Genomic DNA, 20174 nt, shown 5'->3' with positions numbered 1-20174 from the left:
TTTAATCTAATCAACATTTCACTTTCTTATGTTTTAAATACATTTTAACAAGACAGATATAATTTGTCATGTTCTGAATCATTCAGCGGGGTCTTTCTCTAACATATCATAAACATTAGAGTGCTGTGAAAAAGTATTTTGCCCCCTTTCTAATTTTGGTCAAAATATATATGTACTTCAAGTATCAATGGTAAAGTGCTTGCAGAACAATAGCTCCATATGGAGCCTAAGTCCCATTCATGGTTGAAATAAATATCGCTCTCCTGGGGATGATATGCCACTGAGAGGTACTCATACTATTCTAGAAAAACAATCATGCAAACAATTGTAGTCAACAAGTAACTGTGAATGTGATGCAACAGCAGCAAGCCATTCATTGTGGGAAATGCCCACACCGGATGTGTGCAATACAATAAGTAGCCTACAATAGGGTAGAGTAAAATCGTGACTTGATATGGGGAAGTTTATTTGCAGACATTTAGGGGGAAAATAATATTCCTTGTCGCTTTAAAAATATGAATCCCCTTTATTGAAGTTCCTTCCAGGGCCACTAGATGTATCTCTGTTCCATTTTTCGATCAGCGCATCCTCTCGCCAACAGGGACGAGAGGAGACCTCGGCATTTTGTCAAGCAAGTGCACCCTGAATCGTGAGCGAAGAAAATATATTTAAGTTATTTATTTTTCGTGTCGTTAAGATAAAGAGGTGTGCGCAAGAGCCGGAGCAAATGGTCGTCTCTGGCGAAGGAAGCCGTTTTTGGATTAAAAACACTTTATTCCGGCAGAGGGGGATCCTTTAGTTTTTCTCTTCTGCAAAATTGTTGGACGGAATTATGACGGAGTATGAAAAGGCGAGTTTATAACCTTTGAAGTGAAGTATTTTTCTTTGCCAAAGCTTGTGCCTCAGATTTTTGGGGAGATGATTCTAAAGAGCTTTGCACTCTGAAATAACGGGACATGGCACTGAGGGAAATTGTCTGAGGTGACGAGTGGTGGAGATCAAGCCTCATGGTAAATATACAATATTGGAATATGACTGTTCAAACATACTATTCGGTCACAGCCCTTGTCTACTTTTATCAAATGGCGATTTTAAATGCGAGCTTTGAGTCGAGGTCAATTGTAAGATATGGGAAAAACTAGTTCTAGACTACCTACCCTACATGTATTTATTGTGATGCATAATGTGTATATTAGCCTATATAGCCTATATAAATATCCTAGAGTTACGATGAATTTGAAATTGGGATGCTGGCATGGTGGCTACATTCAACGACAGAGCATATTTTGCTATGTTTGGCACATATGCTCCTGTCCAGCTCTCTGTTGAAGTCTCTGTCTTTTGGAAGCTCACACACTCACGTGCTTTCATGTTTAATATGAAAATGTGATTAAACTACTTTCATAATGGTCGGTTGTGCTGATGCCAGTTGCCCAGGTGCTTAGGTCCAAATCACCATCCATTTTAATACCACCTGCAGCCCTGTGAAGAGACCTAACCCTATTTATTAAGTGCAATAAAGAACCAGTAATGCATTTCTCTGTGAATTGTAATACAACATAATCATCACTGATGAAGGAAAATTAATTTCCACCCGTCTAAATTCACTTGAAATGTTAATTGATATTCATTTAGCCATAAGGGTAAATACCTAACGCTGAGTCGGGAATGTTTTAGCCTTCATTCATTCATTAATTTCAATGACTATGTTCGGAAATGACTCTCAGATGGTGGATAAGCATCGCTATGCTATGAAGAACTGAATTAGATGGTAAATCGAGTAGGTGACGTTTGAATGGGAAAGTTCAACACTATTGGCTATAGGTACAGGGCACCAGAAAACTGGATAAATGCAGTATTTGTATGTGCTCAATTTATAGCCCAAAGGCAGAAATAGTCATGGCAGTAAAAAGCTGACTGGATTAGTTTATTTGGCTTTGGCAAATAGTCGCTAATGACATTATCAACAATATGGATGTTTTATGCATGTTTGATATGGGGGATAAACTCACCAATTATCATTACGTGATCTTCGAGCTATTAGTCATTGACTTCCATTGCTATATGCATACGTGGCCATTTTCCTACAGTGAGCTCTGTTGTGGTCCTGTTAATTACAGTTTGTATAGACGTGAACACTGCATGCTGTGTCGTTATAGCCACCTTGGATTTTACTCTTGTAAAAGCTCATAAAATGAGGTACCCAATCAAATCTTACACAATATTAGATTCAAGGACAAAGTTGAATGTGCTTTGAGATAGAGAGAGACATATGATTGTCCTCTATTGTGATGCAGGGACAAAAAAAGTATATATTACACACATTCATTTGTGACATCGCTCTCAACGCAACTATCCCAGAAGGCAACACCTGGTTGAAAAGACGTCATTATGATGTCTTATTTATATATAGCCTACATCTTTTTACTGACAAGAATATGATGTATGTTTCTGACCACCATATAACCAGTTGATCATAATTGTGGCCTATATCTGACCAGTTGGTCATAGTTCTGACCACTACTGATTCATAAGGGTTGGGTTAAATGCGGAAGACACATTTCAGTTGAATGCATTTATATTATGTGCTATATTATGTACTGGTCTTAATTAAGACCTCATCATAACCTGGCAATGACACCTGACTACAGCACTACAGTATTGCAGGGGACAAAGTTGGATATTGAAAAGATTGTTCATTACATTTCTATTTGTTTCCATAGGCACCAATTAAAGTTCAAATCTGCAACATTCATACATTTAAAATAGATCAAGCAATGGCTAAAAAAAATCTACATCACATTTTTTTGCACATGTGCATACAGTTATTGTTTCATAATTCCCCCACAGACATTACATGCCTAGAAAGACTGGGACACAATGTATATAGGCATATTGTTTTGTTTTATTAATGATTAATAAGAGTGGTGTGATTGGGTAGATACTCATCAAGGACTTCTGAGCATAGAATGCTATGTGGAGTGTAGTGGCTTTCCTGACGAGTGGTGTGATTGGTCCGATCTGCAACGAAGATAATCAGCGTATTACAACTTTATACATTTCAGATTTGAAAAGAACTAGAGAAGGACATTCCTGAAGGAACTTTGTGGATCTCCATGGTACTAGTTGAACAAGTTTGTGGCAGTATAGCTTAGAGGTAGATGTCTTCCAAAAAGAGCAACTTGCTCATATACAGTGCTTTCGGGAAGTATTCAGAGCCATTGACTTTTTCCACATTTTGTTACATTACAGCCTTATTCTAAAATTAATTAAATCGTCTTTTCCCCCTAAGCAATATACACACAATACCCCATAATAACAAAGCAAACACAGGTGTTTAGAAGTGTTTGCCAATGTATTAAATACAAAAAAAACCTGAAATATCGCATTTCAATAATTATTCAGACCCTTTACCCAGTTCTTTGATGAAGCACCTTTGGCAGTGATTACAGCCTCAAATCTTGAGTTTGATTTTACAGGCTTGGTACACCAGTACTTGGGGAGTTTCTCCCATCCCCCTCTGCAGATCCTCTCAAGCTCTGTCAAGTTGCATGGGGAGCGTCGCTGCACAGTCATTTTCAGGTCTCTCCAGAAATGTTCGATCAGGTTCAATTCCGGGCTCTGGCTGGGCCAGTCAAGGACATTCAGAGACTTATCCCTAACCACTCCTGCGTTGTCTTGGCTGTGTGCTTAGGGTTGTTGTCCTGTTGGAAGGTGAACCTTCACCCCAGTCTGAGGTCCTGAGGGCTCTGGAAAACGCTTTCATCAAGGATCTCTCTGTATTTTGCTCCGTTCATCATTGTCTCGATCCTTACTAGTCTCCCAGTCCCTGCTGCTGAAAAACATCCCCACAGCATGCTACCACCATGCTTCACCATAGGGATGGTGCCAGGTTTCCTCCAGATGTGACGCTTGGCATTCAGGCCAAGGAGTTCAATCTTGGTTTCATCAGACCTGAGAATCTTGTTTCTCATGGTCTGAGAGTCTTCAGGTGCCTTTTGGCAAACTCCAAGCGGGCTGTCATGTGCCTTTTACTGAGGAGTGGCTTCCATCTGACCACTCTACCATGAAGGCCTGATTTGTGTAGAGATTAAATGGTTGTCCATCTGGAATAATCTCCCATCTCTACAGAAGAACTCTAGAGCTCTGTCAGAGTGACCATTGGGTTCTTGGTCACCTCCCTGACCAAGGCCCTTATCCCCAGATTGCTCAGTTTGGCCGGGCGGGCAGCTCTAGGAAGAGTCTTGGTGGTTCCAAACGTTGTCCATTTAGGAATGATGGAGGCCACTGTGTTCTTGGGGACATTCATGGCTGCAGACATTTTTCTTTACCTTTCCCCAGATCTGTGCCTCAACACAATCTTGTCTTGGAGCTCTACAGACAATTCCTTCGACCTCATGGCTTGGTTTTTGCTCTGACATGCACTGTCAGCTGTGGGACCTTATATAGACAGGTGTGTGCCTTTCCTAATCATGTCCAATCAATTGAATTTACCACAGGTGGACTCCAATCAAGTTGTAGCAACATCTCAAGGATGATCAATGGAAACAAGATACACCTGAACTCAATTTCGAGTCTCATAGGAAAGGGTCTGAATACTTATGTAAATAAGTTATTTTAGTTTTTTATGGGGTATTGTGGGTAGATTATGAAAACAATTAGATTTAATACATTTTAAAATAAGGCTGTAACATAACAAAATGTGGAAAAAGTCAAGAGGTCTGAATACTTTCTGACGGCACTGTACTTTACATCCTCCTTCACCATTGCGGTTCGGGCCATGTTTAAGAACTTTCCAGAGGGCCTGCAACACATTCACCTCCTGAGTTTTATGGCTTTTCATGACACTTACTATAAGTATAAAAAGATAATAAAATACATTAACATTTGGCATAATGTGGGCATGCATGATACGACAGAACAGTAACACACAGTAAAATAAAAACTGTCAGAATCTACAAAAAAATGATCTTTGTCTTTGTCAATGTCTCAACTGCTCACTTACTTCCTACTTAACTACAATGGAGCACACACGAGTGGTGGCAAAGGCAATCTGAAACATTTTAAGAGGATATCAAAATTCAACAGTAGTTGAATAATGACCATTTTGAACTCATCTCTAAATGGTAAAGTTTTGCTTAATCTAAATTGCAATGTTCAAACAACTTTTTATAAACCACACCGCTCCATAATCCTTAAGACAAGGTTCCCCAATTGATGACAGCTTTGGCAGTCTTGAAAAAATCAAAGGTGAATGCAACAATTAAAGTATAAAATAAAATAATAACGAGACAATAAAATATGATCTTTTTCAAAAGTTGTGTCTTTCATATCATTCCTGCACCAAACGTAGTTAGAAATGGGTGTAATTGGCAAATCTCTTCCTCTTCTCTGCAATTGTGCACATTCGTGTGTTTGAGTGAGGGCCAAGGAGAATGAGCAAGAGAGAAATGGGATAAACTTTACATGACTCACTTGAGGGAGGTGTCTGTTGAATCTGGACACAAGAATTTTGCACCTGAAAAAAAGGCGAGTTAAAATAGGATTTTATTTGCTTTACAAATGTATATTATTAGAGTGGTGCTATTTCAATTGGATCTACTAACACTAAGATCAGGCAAGCATGGGCAGCTGAATAGCATGTCTCTTGGGGAATCCAGTCTCACCTGATGCAGAGTATAAACTTTAATGATCATCAGCATAGCTATTACAAACCTAGCTCTTACACAAGTGGCTAGTATGAATCAATAAACATTAAAGATCAGAGTATCTTTTTGCACACAAAACTAACTGTCAATGATTATAGATTTAAGAAGGGGTGGTTCTGCGCTCTCATTTCCCTGGGATGTGGCAGAATAGGTCAATGGTAAGTGAATGGGTGGCCAAACACTGCTGTAGAGGCCATGCATTTGGTCATTGACATGTTTCAACTGTAAAGGCAGAGTCAAATCATGATGAACCATTAGTTAAGGCAGGGATGGGCAACATTGATGGGGGTGGGGGCTACAGAAGAACGGAACTCATAATAAGGGGCCGCGGTGGCCCCACCTTGCGAGCAAAACATTTTAGCAGTCCGCCTCGTGACAGCGAAGATAAAAATTTAAAAAAGTTTTAAAAGTTAATTTCTACACATTTTGCCATGTGGCGGAGAGAATATTTGGCAATTTTACAACTAATTTCATGCACATTTACTCATTTAGCCCTTTATTATGATAACTGGTGATCAATCGGCCCCACCCAGGTCATTAATTCAACCATGCTTACGACAAGTTTAGATAACTGGCTGCTAGAATAACTTACCAATAATTTAAAAAAGAATAATGCTGAAATGGGCTCATTAAGTGACTGCTGATGCACAACCAAATTTTGTGTATTCTATTATTCTAACTCTTAACAGTAAGTTGAGACCCCGACTGAGTCCCCCCCCCCAAGAAATATAGCTTAAAATGTCTCACACACACAATAAATGTTTCCTATATGTAAATTCATCAACCATCTCTCTCTCTCTCTCTCTCTCTCTCTCTCTCTCTCTCTCTCTCTCGCACGCACATACTGTCATTAACTAAACAGATATCAAAATATCAAAACGTTTGCTAGTTAGCTACAACCAATGGCTACAACAGGTAAAAATGAAAAGTTACCATGTCCTTGGAGGATTAACCATAGAGCTAACATTAGCTAGCTAAAATTACCCAGCTAAGCAAATCTTTCCTTGACATTTTTCTCTCCAACAAACTGCCGCTTTACTTACAAAAATTAAAATAACAATGCAGGAGAACAGGGACTACCACTTAACAGTAAAAACGTTTAGATTTTTTGTGTGTCAATTTTAAGAAATTTTGTTTTTCAGCTGTGTTGTTGTGGAGCCTACTGGGCGCTCTGTCCCAACGGCCTTATGGAATAATGACAAGTTTTAGCTTGAACTGAAGTTTTAGCAACTGAAATGTAATTACTACATGCATTATGTTAATTGCTTAAAAACTTTAAGGGAAAACATAATAGTCATATTGTCATGGTCAAATTCAGGAGCTTAAATGTTTGACTAATTATTGATGGGAATAAATAAAAATTGGGTTTTGTAAATCCTGGTGGATTGTAGTAGGATATTGAAATGAAATACATACTGTAGGTCTACGTGTTATGTATTAAACATCAAAACAGCGTTCATTGGGACAGAAGAAAATGTACAGCACAATAAACAGTGCAATTATCTAAAACAGACAACAGGTTACCATTAGAACCCAACATACACAGCAAGCTATCACATACAGCATCCGTAATTAAGCTAAGATTATGTACTGCTGTTTTACTGCATTTTAATGGTAGTGAATTTTTGTTAGGGTGTCCTGTATTATTGTGCATGTTTATCTTACATGCTGGTAGCCTATAACAAATATTATGGAAGTGAATGTTCACTTTTGAATTGTGTGGAGTGCAACTACAAAAACCACTGCTATAGCCTGTTGTTTGTCAAATGTGCTCAGCTGAATCATGCAAACTCTGCTGAAAAAGAACATTACTCCAATTGTAATAATTGTAATTGTTCTAGTGTGGGTCCATGGCCCAAAAACTCTATACATGTTTCTAAAGATTGCTGTCTATTAATTGAGTAGCATTTAGATAACTGGTCAGTAGTTATATCAGATTTCAACCAAAATTCAGATAAAGTAAGACTAAAAAAAGTAAGACTTACTATATATCATGAAAAATACCACTTAATCCCAACCAGATTTCAAACAGAAAAAGATGTCTTTATAACGTCGTATGCCCACTGGGTAAAGATATGATCATGACTCACTCAACTCACATCAATGAAGGGTTGTATAGTAGGCCAAGCCTGTGCCTCATAGCCAAATGTATATGAAACAAAGGGATATTTTTTTGAATATTGCCAAGGCTACTGTGAATGTGTTTTGGTGTGTTTTTTTCCGTGTGGCATCTAAAAGTGCAGAAGTTCGTACAACAATTTTCTAAGTCCATTGATTTAGTGTCACGTCAGTAGCCTGAAAGGTTAGAGCTCCTTACAATAGGCTGCCTCCTCTCCTTAAACTCCTGGCAGCATCCAACTCAGCTACCCACTCTGTACATAGGAGGGAGCTAGTTCATAAATAATGGAAGTGTTGACTCTTTTGTGTTCCTGTTGTTTCAGGTGCGTTCTTTTTTGGTAACAAACTTATTATTTATACTTTTTTAAACTTTTTTTTTCTCCAAGGGGGTCGGGGGGTCACAGGGGGGGTGGGGGGGACGACAAAACAATCAAAGACCTGCATACAAAGATAACCCCTAGCCCATTCCCCTGTTCAGATAGGAAAACTGTCATTGGGATTATTCTATTTTCTTTTACAGTATTGTCAGAGAGCTTCCAACTGTTATATGTCGTCGTACAGAATTTATTTTCCGTCTGGGCGTTTTTCCTTTTATACTACTATTTCTGATTATTCGTTTTTTTTAATGAGGGAACTATTTTCCTTTACAACTTGCCCAGACAATATTTACACATAATCACAGTCAGACAGCGTGACTTTTAATTTGAAAGGATAATTCCACAAGCTATGCATGTAGGAGGCACACCTGTAATGGATTGTGTATTACCATACTACAACACTATAGAGACCCAGAGAGGAATTCTGTGAAGAAATGAAGGGATGGTTTGTGAGTACAGTATACAGAAACACTACACTGTAAAAAAAAAAAAATTGTTTTTACAGTAACTTACTTGCAGCCTATTACCTGTAAGTTACTGTAAAAAAGATAGAGTATATATTATATATATATTCCAAAAAACTTTGCTTAACAGTACATTACTCTAAAGTGTATGGTAATGTACTGTTAAACCAAAGTTAATGTAAAAACAACATTTTTATTTTTTTATAGTGTTTCTTTTGCTATGGGATGGAGACTATGGCAGCTATCTGCCACCCTTTCCTCATGAAATTATTGCTGGGAAGGTTTCTGTAACAAGTTCTAAAATGGCAGACAGTGTTGCTTAATTTGGGGCCATTTCGGAACTGTCTGCATCTTTTTCAGATTTTCTAGCATAGGCTCCAAATGGCCCTTATGGAAGAGGGCTTTGTGTGTGCCTGTGGCATGTATAGTGTTAGGGATTTGCCACGGAAGGTGGTTTTTCATGTAACCCAGTCATTTCAGGCCATTTGCTGGTTATTTAGCCCCCACAGTGTTTCTTCAGCTCAAGTGGACTGATGCACTCCTCTTGTCAACATGAGAGCTTTAGTGGCCATTTGCTGCGTTTTCGGTCAGTTCATTGTGTCTTGACTGATCTGAGGTGGGAAATGGGGTGCAACGAGAGCCTCAGCCCTGAAATGGGGCATTAATAAGGTCTGAAGAGTGTGTGTGTGTGTCTGTGTGTGTGTGTGTGTGTGTGTGTGTGTGTGTGTGTGTGTGTGTGTGTGTGTGTGTGTGTGTGTGTGTGTGTGTGTGTGTGTGTGTGTGTGTGTGTGTGTGTGTACCCAGTGGAGAGACGTTGGAGCGCCCCATCTAATGAGTATACTGAGTCACAGAGCTCTCCTGTGGCACCTGACCAACCCTCTGGTATGATGACTCAGGTTCTCACCTCAGAGGGCACCCAGGCCTTTCACACTTTTTCTGTCCATTTCCTGGGGAAACAAAAACAAAACACATGAAAAGTGGAGCACACAGTACGTGCCAGAAAAAGCAAGACAAAGCTAAACAGCCGTAACGGACTTGTTCCTGTGATGAGTGTAGTTTGTGCTTGCTGCTCACCCCCTCCCATCTAGGGTTGTGTGGCAGCGCCGCGGTCAAAACTCCACTTCCCACCTCTCCACATCTGCTGGAGTGAAAGGACCTCTCAGTCAATCGATCAGAGTCCTGCTGCTCTAAAGGTGAGAGAGAGCTGGGCCATAGAAGCGCTCACACATTCCAATTCAGCCCACTTAGGCTCTGTGTTTGCACATAGACACCTGTCCTTCCTCTCAGGAGGGTGACGTTTAAAGCCAGAGCAAAGTGAAAAAATAGTGGATTAATATTCTGTCGAGAATAAACTGCTCAAACGACCCACTGAAAAGATTGGCGTTGAAATGTATAGCGGCCGTTGTACGGGGCTCTCTGACCAACTCTGCTATTTTGTGTGTTTTTTTGCGCTGATCTTAATTTTTCTGGTACATAACGTTTCCGCCATTGTTTCCTAGGATCTAAAATAGCTTTTGGACATCGGAACAGCAATCACTAACCTCGATTTCAATGTAAATGTCTACCTCAGTGAGTCAGATGCGCAGGACATACTGCTCAACACGGACCAGGCCCTTATCCTCGAAACTCGGAAGAGAAAGAGACAGCAATTTAGAGACCGACACGCGGGCACCCTGATGAAACTACAGTGGCAAGGAAGTAAACCGCCTCTACCCTCTTTTGTATTGGCGAATGTACAATTACATGAGAACAAACTGTATGAGCTCCGTTCGAGAATGGAACCTGAACAACTGTAATATCCTATGTTTGTCGGAAACTTGGCTAAACAAGGACATGGATAATATTCTAGCTGGTTTTTCTATGCATTGGCAGGACAAAATGGGAAAGTCGGGTAAGCTCAAGGAGGGTGGTGTTTCTCTCTTTCTTAATAACTGTCATGTTCTGACCTTAGTTCCTTTTTTTATGTCTCTATTTTAGGTTGGTCAGGGCGTGAGTTGGGGTGGGAATTCTATGTTTTGTTCTATGTTTTGTATTTCTGGTTTTGGCCTGGTATGGTTCCCAATCAGAGACAGCTGTCAATCGAACCATACTTAGGCTGTTTTCCCACTATGGGTTGTGGGTAGTTGTTTTCTGTATATGTATTAGTTACCCGACGGAACTGTTTCGGTTGTTCTTTTTGTTTACTTTGTATTGTAGTGTTCAGTTTAATAAAATGACGAACACTTACCACGCTGCATATTGGTCCGATCCTTCCTACTCCTCCTCAGAAGAGGAGAAAAAATGTTACAATAACAGCTGATGCGCTCTAATATTCATTTGTTGGATGGATTTGCTGTTTCTTGGGTTGTGTTTCAGATTACTTTGTGCTCAATAGAAATGACAAGAGGCGTTTAATAAATGTAAATGAATTTGGATGCTACCATGATTACGGATAATCCTACATTAATTGTGAATAATGATGAGTGAGAAAGTTACAGACTCACAAATATCAGTATCTACTATTCATTCAGGATTGTCCGTAATCATGGTAGCAACCACATTAATGTAGAAGTGTTGAGAAACATATTCTATTCTTATTTACAATAAAAGTGACTACAAAATGACACAATGCATTATTTACCTTTAATTTCTACAGGGCATAAAATAATCTGAAACACAAGTTTGTAGAGTCACAAGCTTGATGTAGCCACTGCGTGCTATAAATATGGGACCAAATACTAAACTTTTTACTACTTAAATGTACATAAGGGAATTTGTCCCAATACTTTGGCCCCCTAAAACGGAAGGACTATGTACAAAAAGTGCCGTCCTTTCTAAACGGTTCACCCGATATGGATGAAAATACCCCCAAATTAAAGCTGACAGTCGTCATGTTCATTGCATCAATTTAAATTCCAAAGTTATCGTTACTCATTGTGTATCTATTACGTGTTTCCTTTTCCATCATTTCTCTATTTTCTTTCTCTCTGCATTGTTGGGAAGGGCCCTTAAGTAAGCATTTCACTGTTAGTCTACACCTGTTTACGAAGCTAGCACAGACTGGAATATGTTCCAGGACTCATCCAATGGCATTGAGGAGTTTATCCACATCAGTCACCAACGTCGTCCCCACAGTGACAGTACGTTTTGACCACAGTGAAGTGGTTTTGACCACTTGGACAAAAGGAACACTTACATGATAATGCTGTTCAACACCATAGTGCCCTCCAAGCTCATCACTAAGCTAAGGACCCTGGGACTGAACTTGCTTTGCAACCGGATCCTGGACTTCCTGACGGGACATCCCAGGTGATGAGGGTAGGCAACAACACCCGTCACGCTGACCCTCAACACAGGGGCCCCTCAGGAGGGCTTTTGTCCTTTCCTGTACTCCCTGTTCACCCACAACCGCGCACAACTCCAACACCATCATTACATTTGTTGATGACACAACAGCGGCAGGCCTGATCACAGATGCCGATGAGCCTATAGGGAGGAGGTCAGAGACCTGACAGTGTGGTGCCAGACCAACATTCTCTCCCTCAATGTTAACAAGACAAAGGAACTGATCGTGGACTCCAGGAAATGGAGGGCCGAGTACTCTGCCATTCACATCAACAGGGCTATAATGGATCGGGTCAAGAGCTTCCAGTTCCTCTGTGTCCACCTCAGTAAGGATATATCATTGTCCAAACACACCAACACAGTCGTGAAGGGGGCACAACAATGCCTTTTCCCTCTCAGGAGGCTGAAAAGATTTGGCATGGCTGGAGTGGTGTAAAGCTCACTGGCCCCTTAGTTCCAGTGAAGGGAAATCTTCACGCTAACTTTGTGGCGACAGTTTGGGGGAAGGCCCTTTCCTGTTTCAGCATGGCAATGACCCCATGCACAAAGCAAGGTCCAAACATAAATCGATCAGTGTGGAATAACTTGACTGGCCTCCACAGAGAGCCCTGACCTCAACCCAATCAAACACCTTTGGGGATTAATTGGAACTCCGACTGCGAGCCAGGCCTAATCACCCAACATCAGTGCCCGACCTCACTAATGCTCTTGTGGTTGAATGGAAGCAAGTCTCCACAGCAATGTTTCAACATCTAGTGGAATGCTTCCCAGAAGAGTGGAGGCTTTTATTTCAGCAAACAGGGGACCAACTCCATATTAATGCCCATGATTGTGGAATGAGATGTTCGACAAGCATAATTTTGGTAATGTATTGTAGTTAGTTAAATAGCTACCTGGACTATCTGCATTGACCCTTTTTGCACAAACTTCTTTGACTCATCACATATGCTGCTGCTATTGTTTATCATCTGTCACTTTAATCCTAGTTGTACATACAGTGAACTCCAAAAGTATTGGGACAGTAACACATTTATGGCAGAGGGGGAGTGTACATCACTGGGGCTGAGCTTCCTGCCATCCAGGACCACCAACAACAAAAGTCACTCTCCCAATACTTTTGGAGCTTACTGTATCTACCTCAAGTACCTTTTACCCCTGCACATCGACTCGGCACGGGTCCCCCTTGTATATAGCCAAGTTATTGTTACTCAAAGTGTATCTATTATTACGTGTTTTCCATAACTTCGCTATTTTCTTTCTCTCTGGAAGTAAACATTTCACTGTTAGTCCACACCTGCTTTTTTTTACGAAGCACGTGACTAATACATTTTGATTTCATATGATCTGACTGAAGTTTTGCCTCGTTTATATCTCTTAAAGAAAGTTTCGCCCTCTATTTTTGCCCATTAAGAAACCAAACCCAAGTTTGAGTCCCACCAGGGGAAACTAGTAGAGAGCAGGTTCTGTGTTTACTCTCCCCAGCTCACAGGCTTGGCCCTTGAGGGCATCCAAGTCCCCCATGAGATCTGCGGTAAGTAACGAATTATTGCTTTTGATGTAAACCAATTTGAGGAGGACCCCTGGATCCTAGGGGTGGGCTAAAGTGGAGCCGTAAGATCTGTGTACCCCAGGAGAGCAGAGCTGGAGAGAGCCCGCTCCATTTGCATTACGGTAAAATATAATCTAATAGTGGAGTTTATCATTTTTCTAAATGTATGATAATGACTTTCCCAAATACACTCCTGATCAGGCCTGGTCTCTATGCCCTGAAGTGAGAGAGTGGGAGGTAGTGTTTCTCACTGAGCACAGGGACTCTCGGAGAGCAGCCAGGAAGCTTTTCCATTTTAATTTTTTCACGCCAAACTGGTGCTTCAGCTGTGACCCCTGGCAAGAAGACACAAAGATGGCAGCCAGGTGAACCAAGTGGAGGGGAAAAACAGATGCCCTCCCACACAGCCATTCAGCCACAGCCATTTAGAAAGCTAAATACAGTCAGGCTCTAACAAGGGCTGTGATCAGCATCACAATGCTGATCACAGCCCCTGCCAATGCCACCCCTACTCGCATCCTGCCCGTGTCTTTCTCAATTGATTGTGTTATCAACTTGTATTCCCTTTTCTTGCATTGTTTTGTTTGGCTGTTCTTGCAATATTTAGTGAACACACATGAAATGCACTTAACAAATAAACTTGATTTGATTTGAGAGAATTGACCTGATAAGCTAAGTAGAAGCACACATGGAGCTGTCCAGTTATGATGCTCTTCAGCCTCCTGGTAAACAGTGTAACGTGGGGATGTGAGACCAGAGGAGGAGGTTTCCTTGAGGGGGCCAATGAAGGGTAAGGGGGTAGTGTATGTAGGCTGCAGTGTGCAGTGTGATGCAGGACTTGGCTGGGGCAGCTGCAGACGCTGGGAGTAGAGCAGGATGAATAATGCACAGCCACGTCACCCCTGTCGTCATGCACCTCAGTGCTCCGCCACAGGCTACAGACATGTGCTGGGCACTGCACGTCATGTGTATATGTGTGTGCGTGTAGTTTTTGTGCAGTGTGTCTGTGTGTGTGTGTTCAGAGTGAAGCGCTCATAGCTTGCTGTTACATTTGAACTCCTCCATGTTCCCAGCTCCAGAGCACTGAGAGTTGATGTGACATGACAGCACGCGAGAACCTGCTAGAGTCAGAGGGACTTAAGCAGTAAATTGGAATTTGTTAACTGTCATTAGCCATAATTTAGATGGTTGCAGTGGTCAAAAACCCAAATGGTGGATACTACTACTAATACAATACTACTGCTACCGCTGCTACCATTTGTAATGGATGATAGCATTGGTGAGAGCATTCTATCATTTTTTTTTAGTAGCACAAATATTGTTGCCGGTAATTTGTACTATGATCAGAATTGTTTCTTCATCATAATTTCCTTCTGCATTTAGATTGCAGATTTCTTCTTATTCATGCGTGAATACCAGACTTATTCGATTGCCAGCAGCATACCATCCTGCATACCACTGCTGGCTTGCTTCTGAAGCTAAGCAGGGTTGGTCCTGGTCAGTCCCTAGATGAGAGACCAGGTGCTGCTGGAAGTGGTGTTGGAGGGCCAGTATGAGGCACTCTTTCCTCTAGTCTAAAAAATATCACAATGCCCCAGGGCAGTGATTGGGGACGGTGCTGTCTTTCGGATGGGATGTTAAATGGGTGTCCTGACTCTCTGAGGTCGTTAAAGATCCCATGGCACTTGTTGTAAGAGTAGGGGTGTTAACCCCAGTTTCCTGACTAAATTCCCAATCTGGCCCTCAAACAGTCACCTATTAATCCCCAGTTTACAATAGGCTCATTCATCCCCCTCCTCTCCCCTGTAACTATTCCCCAGGTTGTTGCTGTAAATGAGAACGTGTTCTCAGTCAACTTACCTGGTAAAATAATGGATATAAAAAATCAAAAAAATCATCAGTCTTTAATAACCCAAGCCTTGGGATTTCCCCCAGCTTGTGGATACAGGCCTCAGTAGAGCTGCTGCAGTCAAGTCTAGTTACCATTTATCTCACAATGTGACTGACACATTTTACTAAAGGTTGGTGATACAATGGGCATTGTCTCAAACAGCGCTCGATTTTTTTGATGAGTGCCAAGGAGAATTCCGACTTGTGTTCTTTAAATCACAGCAACGTCCCACTGTCACACCACAAATTCCACAAATCACAGCAGGCGGGCCTGCTGGCTAATCATATCCACTGAAATAGTCATAAGCAGCTGACTACAAATTCCCCAAAAGCCTTCCTGGAGGTGAAATGAGATCATTAATGTCAGCGGTAGCTCGCATGGAAGTAAACCACACAGTGATGGAAGGTTTAGTCTGTTGACTGACTGCCGGCATAACTCTACTTTGTGCCCATATGTTCTCTACTTTTGACAGCTTGGGCTGAAATAATAGGCCGTTTGTTTTCCAGAGTACACCTCTATATAATCGGGGACCTTCCAATGGCTCCTATTTGGGAAATGTGCTGAACCTCATTAAATCCTCTTCCGCTACCATCGTCTCTCAGTCTATGTATATCCATGCCTCATCTGTGGTATTTTGCCACCCTGTAGACCCATCAGTAAATTAATACGGTAATAAATACTGTGGTGATGCCGTATTGTGATGGATCAGGTACATATTGTCTATAACTGAAGAAAAAAAAGCGTAGTTCTGCAATGTATTAAGTCATAACATTGCTTCCCATTGCAATGCTTCCTATTTCAGCATTGGAACTTGGCTGCAGGGTCCCTGAGTGGGTTAGTGACTTGACTCACACTGGGACAAGTCCCCGCGGGGGATCTGCATGACGGATGCCTTGCCATAAACTCTGGGAAAGAAACAGCAAATAAACATGGAAAAAACTTAGTTGGAAAAACAGGATGATTAATGAGTGACTCCACATGCAAAATAAATGGCAAGGCTGATTTCATAGATCACCTCTTTTTGCTTGATCAGCTGAGCTTATCATGGTCGGGTTCTTAAGCAGGGGATTTTCAAAGGATTTGTGAAATAGATATCCTTGGCCACGTGTGAAATTTGTTCTCAACACCTGGAAGAGTTTAATCACATACAGAAAGCATTGCAATTGGAGGCAAAGTTGCAACCATTTTCTGTCCCCATTTTTAGGATAAGGTAGGACAATGGATTGAGAATGAGTTGTCTCGAAGGAAAACATGCAAGTACAGTATAGTATTGGATTGTGTTTTTGTTTCACTTGATTGAAATTGCATCATGGTGACACTTCTGTTATGCTGTAGGTATGAGAAAGATATTACAGGGTGTTAAGGTAGCTACCGTAGGGTTTTACCTAGTGGTATGTGTATGTTACCACCCCTGAGAGATTTAGCTTTGGGAGAGACCTCACTAAACTCCTCTCAGCATAGGCCTGTTTGAGTTAGATTGTTGTAAAGATTAAAGGCCACAATCAAATCTCATCCTCTGCGCACACTCATTCACTTAATCTCCCTCACACCACTCACACCGTGCAGCACAATAATGTTACCAAATTCTGTTTTGCTCCGACAAGCCAGCAATCATCGCTCGAGCCAAACCTAGCCCCTCCTGGACTGAAAAAAAGAGTTCAGATTAGAGCCAACACCTTGGATTTCATTTGCCTGTCTGCAGTCTAAATATTTGGCTGGTGTGTCAGAGATGACAAGGCTTGTGGCGAGGCTCATGTGCAGTTTTTCTTAGCCGCCCCATTGTAAAAACCTCACAGTAGTTTTATAGTCTCATTAACAATACAGTACACAATCAATGCTGGAGGTTTTTCATTTAATTCTGTTTATCTGTTTGCCTAATTATTCCAGAACGCAGAGTGCTTTGCATTTGTTTGCATGCATATCATTTGTACGCCTCTGTCAATAGATGTGATTTGTTTTAAAAGATGGTTTTGTTGCGAGGGTTAAAGTGAGAGTGATGCCAATAATTCATATGTTTGGCTATAGACAAAATAGAAATTACTGCAAATATTACCATTGGGCACACAAGGACATCTAATCTGCAGTGACTGGGATGGTTTGAAACTCAGAGGACTGCCAAACTCCTTCAACGCAGAGCTTTTAATTTATATTTAGTATGAGATATATATAGCTCTGTCCCAAACCCTGTATTCTTGTATATTCACACACACACACACACACACACACACACACACACACACACACACACACACACACACACACACACACACACACACACACACACACACACACACACACACACACACACACACACACACACACACACACACACACACACACACACACACACACACACACACACTAGTTTACTTAGGTCTATAGGAGGACCAATAAACCATTGGGTCTGCTTAAGCAACCTAAGTGCTTCTTTCAACATGCCCACAGCTACAGCTGCTATACAAAAATGCATGTGCTTAGTGTCTTAGGATTGTTGGTTGTTAGTATCACTTCATCTCCTCGTGGTGTCAAGCTTACTTCACCCCTGTGCCACTCATTTAAAAGTCACATAGTACAGGATTACTACATGACACTGTATAGTCTCCACTCCGGATGCTGATGTCTCTATGTCTTGGTCTGTCTCTCAATGATGTGCCTGTTCTGCTTCTGTCTGTGACTCTGTGAATCTGTGTCTGTGGGTCTGTGTGTGGCGGACCCGGTACAGTAATATTGAGGACAAGCGTCCCATTGTGGGAGGACATAAACCTGCTTTGTGTTGCGCTGGGAGATCTGGCGCTGGGTTCATGTGCTGGACCAAATGAATGGCTGATCTGAATCCGCTTTACACTGGCTTCACTGGGAGAAAGAAAGAGATAGAGAGAGAGAGAGACAGTCTCTTCTAGTTATAAACCAATTTCCCATTCCTCCTTGTTTTCTATAGAGGAGGATAAATATATAGCTACAGTTGAAGTCGGAAGTTTGCATATACCTTAGCCAAATATATTTAAACTATTTTTCACAATTACTGACATTTAATCCTAGTAAATATTCCCTGTCTTAGGTCAGTTAGGATCACCACTTTATTATAAGAATGTGAAATGTCAGAATAATAGTAGATCGAATGATTAATTTCATCATTTATTTATTTCATCACATACATTTACATTTTACATTTAAGTCATTTAGCAGACGCTCTTATCCAGAGCGACTTACAAATTGGTGCATCCAGTGGGTCAGAAGTTTACTCAATTAGTATTTAATAGCATTCCCTTTAAGTTGTTTAACTTGGGTTAAACATTTCGGCTAGCCTTCCACAGGCTTCCCACAATAGGTTGGGTGAATTTTGGCCCATTTCTCCTGACAGAGCTGGTGTAACTGAGTCAGGTTTGTAGGCCTCCTTGCTCAAACACACATTTTCAGTTCTGCCCACAAATTTTCTATTGGATTGAGGTCAGTGCTTTGTAATGGCCACTCCAATACCTTGACTTTGTTGTCCTTAAGCCATTTTGCCACAACTTTGGAAGTATGCTTGGGGTCATTGTCCATTTGGAAGACCCATTTGCGACCAAGCTTTAACTTCCTGACTGATGTCTTGAGATGTTGCTTCAATATATCCACATAATTTTCCTACCTCATGATGCCATCTATTTTGTGAAGTGCACCGGTCCCTCCTGCAGCAAAGCACCCCCACAACATGATGCTGCCACCCCGTGCTTCACGGTTGGGATGGTGTTCTTCGGCTTGCAAGCCTCCCCTTTTTTCTCCAAACATAACGATGGTTATTATGGCCAAACAGTTCTATTTTTGTTTTATCAGACCAGAAGACATTTCTCCAAAAAGTATGTGCAGTTGCAAACCGTAGACTGGCTTTCTATGGCGGTTTTGGAGGGGATGCTTTTTCCTTGCTGAGCGGCCTTTTAGGTTATGTCGATATAGGACTCGTTTTAACTGTGGATATAGATAGTTTTGTACCTGTTTCCTCCAGCATCTTCACAAGGTCCTTTGCTGTAGTTCTGGGATTGATTTGCACTTCTCGCACCAAAGTACTTCATCTCTAGGAGACAGAACGCGTCTCCTTCCTGAGCGGTATGACGGCTGCGTGGTCCCATGGTGTTTATACTTGCGTTCCATTGTTGGTACAGGTCTACAATTTTTCTTCTGAGGTCTTGGCTGATTTATGTTGATTTTCCCATGATGTCAAGCAAAGATGCTCTGAGTTTGAAGGTAGGCCTTGAAATACATCCAAAGGTACACCTCCAATTGATTCAAATGATGTCATTTAGCCTATCAGAAGCTTCTAAAGCCATGATATCATTTTCTGGAATTTTCCAAGCTGTTTAAAAGCACAGTCAACTTAGTGTATGTAAACTTCTAACCCACTGGAATTGTGATACAGTGAATTATAAGTGAAATGATCTGTCTGTAAACAATTGTTGGAAAAATGACTTGTGTCATGCACAAAGTAGATGTCCTAGCCGACGTGCCAAAACTATAGTTTTTTAACAAGAAATTTGAGTGGTTGAAAACTAGTTTTAATGACTCCAACCTAAGTGTATGTAAACTTCCGACTTCAACTGTATATGTTTTATGTATCGTACTGTATGGTTGAAAAGTCTCTCCTCAATCAATTTGGAAGTAGTCAGTTCAAGGGGCAATCTGCAGTTGCCACATCAATTTTTGGACTTATAAATTAATTATAAATACCCATTGAATCTTGTAGCATATCACTTATAACAGCCTCACATG

At 41.1% G+C, this 20174-nt stretch overlaps 1 protein-coding gene across 3 annotated transcripts in view; it reads left to right on the top strand.

The window, feature by feature from the left end:
• LOC118359111 (neuroligin-1) overlaps positions 1 to 20174 on the top strand; it is a 335662-nt gene that overhangs the window by 46887 nt on the left and 268601 nt on the right. For 2 of the 3 annotated variants that reach the window (XM_052480395.1, XM_052480393.1), the window contains exon 1: positions 589 to 1010. The exons of the other annotated variant lie outside the window; for it this stretch is intronic. The gene's annotated coding sequence lies outside the window, so the exon portion shown is untranslated. Of the gene's footprint in view, positions 1 to 588; positions 1011 to 20174 lie in introns of those variants that run through there. 3 annotated transcript variants of the gene reach the window in all.

Source organism: Oncorhynchus keta, chromosome 26, assembly GCF_023373465.1.
Source record: "Oncorhynchus keta strain PuntledgeMale-10-30-2019 chromosome 26, Oket_V2, whole genome shotgun sequence".
Lineage (NCBI taxonomy): Eukaryota > Metazoa > Chordata > Actinopteri > Salmoniformes > Salmonidae > Oncorhynchus > Oncorhynchus keta.
The sequence above is the reverse complement of the archived record's forward strand: the minus strand, read 5'-3'. Positions and strand labels throughout refer to the sequence as shown.